Here is a 7,396-nt window from a genome sequence, read left to right as displayed (position 1 = left end):
CCGACATCCTGTCCAAGATTCGACCAATAGAAATACTTCTGTAGTACTGCCACCATTTTCTCAACCCTGAAATGCCCAATAGCCTAACTGTAGTGTGCTTCCCAAATCATCTTGTCACGCTTGCTTGAAGGAACACAAAATTGACCCAGGTGGCATAACAAGGCATCCTAGAGGTGAAAATCTGGAACATGCTGACCCTCCAAGAGTGTCTAGTATGTGTGGTCGAATTTTGGGTCGCTTTTGTAGAGAAGTGGCCAATCATAAATCTCGCACCCACAAGAGTTGAGCACGGTGGTTAACGCCATGATCGATGGTCGACTGAGGCAATATGGAACATTATTGGTGTTTCCCTTCTTATACTTGATATTGAAATGGAACTGTTGCAGGTATGTGGACCACTTCTGATGACACTCATTTTGCAATTTCCCTTGGGTTTGTATGAACTACAGGGATCGGTGGTTTGTGTGGATGACCGTTTCCTTCCCCAAAATGTAATGCTTCCATTGTCGGCAGGCCTGCACAATGGAATACATCTCTTTATCATAAGTGGGATACTTCCAGACTGTGTCTGAAAGTGTGTCACTATGATATGCCACTAGATGCCCGTGTTGAGTAAGGACTGCCCCAATAGCATAGTTAGAGGCATTTGTCTCGACCTCAAATGGTTGTTGCAAGTCTGGTAATGTGAGCACTAGTGCCGAGTAGAGGAAATCTTTCAACTCTCTAAATGCCTTCTATTGAGATTCATACCAAAAGAATTTGCTTTCACTCCTCCCTTAGTGACTTGACTCAAGGGCCAAGTGATATGAGAAAATCCCAACACGAACCTATGGTAGAAGTTGGCAAGACCTAGAAAACTACGGATCTCTGTCAGAGTGGTTGGAGATGGCCAATCCTGAATGACTTGGATCTTGGCTGGATCCACATTCACCCCCCATTCATCAATAATGTATCTCAGATACTGAACCTGGGTCATGCCAAAAGTGCATTTCTACAAATTGGCACATAACTTGTGTTGCAGCAGTGTTTGGAGAACCTGTCAGATGTAGTGGAGGTGCTCTTCCCAACTCTGGCTGAAGATCAAGATGTCATCCAAGTATACCACTACAAATGAGTTGGTGAATGGCCTCAAGATGTCATCCATTAGTCTCATGAAGGTTGCAGGAGAATTCGTCAATTTGAAAGGCATAACCAACCATTCGAACAAGCCCTCCTTGGCTTTGAAGGCAATCTTCAACACATTGGAGGGTTCGATTGGTACTTGGTGATATCCTGACTTCAAATCGATCTTGCTGAAATATTTTCCCCCTTCAGTTGGTCCAAGAGGTCATCAATCCATGGGATTGGGTACCTATTATGGGCAGTGATCTTCTTCAGTGCCCGATAGTCAATACAGAGTCTCCAAGTCCCATCCTTCTTCTGTACCAACATGATTGGGCTCCTACAAGGTGATGAACTCAGACAGATGTGACCTTTCTGCAATAGCTCCTGAATCTACCTCTTAATTTCATCATTCTCCATAATGGAGTGCCAATAGATTGGTCCATTGGGCAGCAGCACACATAGAGTCAGATCGATGGGGTGCTTGACTTGACAATGCAGAGGAACCCTAGCGAGGGAGGTGAAGATGTCCTCGTACTCCTCCACGACCTTCTCCATCTGTACTTGTCATGCGGAGGGGCCTTGTCTGGAGGTCGTGGTCACCATCTTCTTCTTTCCTTGAGGGCCTATCATCAGGAAAACAAATTTCCTGGTTTTGGAAATGAGCTTAATACATTGTTTTGCAGTAACCAAAGAGATGGCGGTAGGCGGTGCTACCTTCGGTATCCTGTACAAATTATTTCCCAAAGTAACAATAACAACATGGGGCCTTGATTCATACACAACATGTCACTTCCACAAGTATGGTTGTCCTAATAATACATCACAAACATCAAGGGGAGTAATGTCACACAATACCTCATTCGTGAAGGGCTTGATGTTGTATGGAAGGCGACACTGCTGGCTTATGCAAAGATCCCGTCCTTGGTGAAGCCACCTAATGGTGCATGGTAGTGGCTGTGCTGTGGTCGGTAAGCCCAGCCGCTTCACAACCTTTGCTGAAATGAGGTTTTTTTGGCTCCTGCTGTCGACAATGAACTGTAGCGGGGAGCCATTTACCCACATCTGGGAGTGGAAGAGATGCTCCTTCTCCTATGGATCTTTGGGTTCCTCCTTCTGGATCTTCGTGGTGGCAATGATGGCATTGGGCTCCTTATCAATAATCTGTTTCCCTTTGTCATTCACCTTGGCGGGTTCTGACTTAGAGTCAGAACATGCATCTGATTCTGAAACCCTTATCTTGGTCACAAGTGACTACTTGGCTCGACACTCAATTGTGTTGTGAGTGGAGCTCTTATGGAACTCACACCACTTTCCCGTGTCCTTTTTTGGCTTCGTGACGTTGTTCTTTGCTTGCAGCTTTGGCAGGTTGTCTTGGGCCACCCTGCCTTGGCTTTGTCCTTTGTTCTATGGTTTGGGGCACCTTTCCCTTGCTTTGGATTTTCAGATCCAAATTCTCGCTTCTTCTGTTTCAACTTTTGCTTGACCTTGACTGTATATCGGTATGCCATGCCGAGCGATGAGATGTTCAGGAATTCTATTTATTCTTGGATGTACTTGTGTAGGCAGTCATGGTATTTGAGTACCAAATGTTACTTCGAATCCTTCATACCCAACTTTGTGCGAAGGGTATGGAAAATATTGGTAAACTCCAGCACTTCTTGGTCCCTTCCTCGCCGCAGCATGGTCCACTTTATGTATTGATCCTCATACCTTCCGATAGGGTAGTACTGCTCCTTGATGGTAGTCAGGAATGAATTCCAAGTGGGTGCAGCTGAAAACAATGAGGCCATACTTTCATCCTTCTGCATGCAGTAGGTTTCCCACCAGTACTTGACGTGGGGGGCAACTTTGAGAAGAGCGAAAGTAATCTTTTCCCAGCCGGAAAAGTCATGAACAGAAAAATACCCTTCTAGAATATTTAACCATTTATCTACTACGTCTGCATCTATCTGACCCTCAAATATGGGAAGGTCAAAGTTAACTTGTACCTTAAAGGGTGTGGCACTTCTACAGTAGCTATTGGAAGTAGATGTGTCACTCCTGGGTAGCCACTGAAGGATCTGGGCAAAGTTGTCCATCATCGCGTTCCTTTTTCGCTCGAGGGCCTCTTCGAGCAAGATTTTGATAAGATCTCCTACCCCCTCATCTTTCTTTTCATTCACCATGGGAGGCCGTCGGGATTTGCGAGGCTAGTCCTGCAAAGGTTCAACCAGTTCAAGCCCTAACTCCTTATATCCCAACCTCGTTGGGGACATGCAAAGAAAGACAGAGAAAGAGCCGATCTCTCTGATACCATTGATCTAGATTTAAAAAAGAACGCAACAAATTATAGATACAACCACACATATAGAGCTGCAGCGGAAATAATACTTCATTTCATTATTGTAAAATACTTAAATATGCTTACAAATAGAAATGGAAATAAACTAGCTAGGGCAATGGTAGCTTATCTCTGAGAAGAGATGTGGCGGCTACATGTCTCTGAACTGTGTCGCAATGAGGCTCAAAGGCCTATTTATTATTGAGAAATAATGGAAAACCCTAAACATCCAAAAACCTAACCCTAGAAGATGAAACGCCAAACTGTGGGCCCCGTTTGGGTAAATTGATACATCAACTTCCCAGGGTCGTAACTTTGGCATATGATCTCTGTTTGAGGTGCACAATATCTTTTTAGAAAGATCTATCCAAGAACTACAACTTTTGAAAGAGAAACATCAATCCATGGACCCATGTTGCTCCCAGGTTTCCCAAAAAATGTCTTTTAGGGCCTCAAATTGGCTTCGGAAGTTCAGGACTCGAAAAACTACTAAAAATAGTAAATTGTGCTACAATTAAGGAAATTGAAAAGATGAAAGAAACAATGGTGGGGGTTCAAGTGGACTTGGTGGGTGGCCACAAATATCCACCTAGATCACGTGTTTCCCTCCATCATAAGTATTCTGAATGAGTACCATGGCAATAGTATTATCAGTGGCAGCCAAGTAAAAAAATTAATCACAATGATAATTTGGGGGATTTAGTAAAGGAGCACTAATGAGGGAATTCTTCAATGCATTGGAGGATTTTTTAGCGACTTCATCCCAAATGAATGGGATCCCTTTCTTTAACAAGTGAGTAAATCTCTTAGCAAGTTTAGTGTAATTTGGAATGAAACGATAAAGGAAATTCGCTTTCCATCGTAAAATCTACAACTTGTGTAAAGAAGATGGAGGGGGTAAATTCATGATGACCTCCACCTTAAGGGGGTCGATCTAGATGTCTTCCTTAGATAAGACAAACCCTAAGAAGCTACCAGATTCAACGCAAAAGACACACTTATGCGGATTCAAACGAATATTGTATTGTTGACAATAAAGAAATATCTCTCGAAGGTGATTAGGGTGGTCATGACGCTTAGCAGAATGTGTTGGTAAGTCATTGAGATAAGGTTGAAAGATATGCTTAATATTATGAAAGGCATACAACATCGCTTGTTGGAAGGTAGCAGCAACATTCTTTAGACCAAAAGGGAGTTTTTTGTAACAAAAGGTTCCCTAAGGACAAATGAAAATAGTTTTATGTTGATCGATGGGAAGAATGTTAATCTGGTTATATCCAAAAAAACCGTTCATGAAGGAAAAAATCTTGCTCCCGACACATTCATTGATGATTTGATCTATAAAGGGAGTCAGATAATTATCTTTAGGACATGCCTCATTGATATCACGATAGTCAACACAAATGCGAATAGTTCCTTGTTTCTTAGTTATAGAGACCCAATCTGTCAATAAAATAGGATAAATGAAACCAACTTTAAGAAATTTTTCAACTTCTCCCTTTATGGTAGCTGCCTTTTTACGATGCATGGGACGAAGGTGCTGATGAACAAGCTTCACATTCGGATAAGTCAGAATATCATGCACTACTATACTTAGATCTATGCTAGGAATCTCTTTGTATGACCAAGTGAAGACATCACAAAATTATTTGAAGAGGGCAGTAAAAATCTTGATCTCATCTGGAGAACAAGAAACCCCGATATGGATATTTACAACAATCCATGGTTTGACAAAGATGTCGATGGGCATTGTAGTTGAAATGTTGCCCATGCTTCTTTCGGACAACACTTCGTGAACCAAAATAGGTGTCTGAAGTGGATGAGATGGTACATTGGGAACAAGGGTTTCTAGAAAAGAAGAAATATCACTAAGGCTTGGGAGAAATTAAGAATGATGATGGGCATCATTCCATGGAGTTTCCTCGATAGACATAACTAATGTGACACTCCTGTCAGTGGGAAATGTTTCATTCAAAGGATCTAGAGAATCCAAGAACCGAGCCAAGTAGATTACGAATATGCGTCTAGACTCATACTAAAACAATCATGAATTTCAAAATTTGTCGTAGAAGCCGAAACGACAGCTTGATATGCTTGTTCTACGGGGCTAAGCGGCATAACATCACCAAAAATATCAATCTGATTAGGATGGGGAATGACCCAAGGATCATGACAAGTCGAGATCATGTTAATTGAAGCGACATTCAGAGGTGGAAGGGAAAAAGTTCCCATAAGGGAAGAGTCTTTGAAAAGACCCACCCCAACACTCTAAAAAATAATATCGGTATTCCCAACATATGGTGCATTACCATTTGAGGAGTTGGAAGGGAAAAAGGAGAGTTAATTGACAGTGACTATTTTCTCTTGATGAGGAAAATATAGCACACAAAATAAAGTGGAATCCACGCAAAACATTGCATGGGTCCTGCTATGACCAAGTAGAAGAATGTAATTCAGATTGGCATTAACAACTTCTACTTCCAAGTTAATGATTTTTCCTTCCAATGAAAGTGGGAAGTCATTGAGAATACCATATGGGTGTGAACCTCTACCATCAAAGTATTCTAAGGTATTAGGGGACTGGCTGAAAGGTGGAGAGACAATCACTTTCCAATATGAAAGGGACTTTATGCAAGTAGAAGCACCTTCATCAATAACAATCCCATGAATAGTCTTCCCCTTGATAATAACTTGTATCAAGAAGGCAAGTTGATGTAGGAGACGAGGAATGTGGTTCTCGAGGTCAAAAGTAATCAAATTCGAATCTGTAGGATCAATCCCTCCTATGGAGGATAGTAATTATTTTCTTTGTGATGGACAAGTCTGGAGGACTTCCAAAGATGACATTGCTAAAGGTGCTTGAGCTAAATCTTCTACAATATTATTATGCTGAGCATCTCACACATTCAGATTATATGATGACTTCCGATGAACACCTTTGGGAGGTGGTCAGATAATGGAATCATTACTAGGTCGTTCAATATGAAGAGGACCAGAACTGGGCTAAGTGGAAGTAGAAGGTGTATTAGTGGCATCATTTTCCACAGCCGGTTTGGTATGAGTTTAATAATCTTTTGGTCGAGTAGCAACAGAGATAGGTGTCATTCCACTCATAAAAAATTGAGAACCTGCAGATGTAGAGGATTGAGGTTGATCTACCAGTGAAGTATGTTATGACAGAAAGGGTTCTTTCAACATAGCTGGTGCCCCTGGGGTTCCTTTTAATAGACGAATAACCTCATCACAGTGGGGAAAATCTTTGGTATAATGATCTTCATCACATATAAGACAACGATATTTCAGCTTGCTTTTAGATGCAACATTAGCATATGGTTTAGGAGGATCCTGTTTTGGGGTATCAGATTTAGCCTTACCTTTACCCTTCTTTTTTCCTTTCGAGGCTTTGTATGTTGTGGTAGATTGGACAACATTCACCTCAGAATTTTTACCAAGATTTTTGGGAGTATTTGAAGGAGGAGAAGGCGCAGTAGCTAGTGTAGATTTATTCTTCGTAGAAGTAGAAGAAGTATTACTAGAATTTTGATCTACTAACCTAATAATACCATCAACTGGTGGTGTCTCTGCGGGCTTAAAACATGTCCTATCAGTTGAAGTTCATGGGGCATCAGGTAAGAGATAATAAAGTGTTCCAGATTGTGAATATACCAAAGCTAGATACTGAGCATGGGCGATGGCTTATTCTTCGGTCACACAACCACCCTTAGCTATGTCTTTGGTGATTTTAGTAACGAATGACTTAGTAAACCATTTGGTTAAAAGCTCATCAGGGATTTCGAACTTAATAAGGTGACGCCAACGTCTCCATTCATAGATGTGATCGGAGATGTGGGTAGTAGTATTTTGTTTCAAAGAATTTAGGATATGTGTTCCAGTTTCATATTGAACTGGTAGCTAGAAGTGAGTAAGAAATGCCATAGCCAAATTATTGAAATCTTGAAAGGCACCTCGAGG

This window comes from Pinus tabuliformis, chromosome 6, assembly GCF_031772625.1.
Source record: "Pinus tabuliformis cultivar Carrire ecotype Pingquan chromosome 6, CPIR1, whole genome shotgun sequence".
NCBI classification, from domain to species: Eukaryota; Viridiplantae; Streptophyta; class Pinopsida; order Pinales; family Pinaceae; genus Pinus; species Pinus tabuliformis.
The sequence above is the reverse complement of the archived record's forward strand: the minus strand, read 5'-3'. Positions refer to the sequence as shown.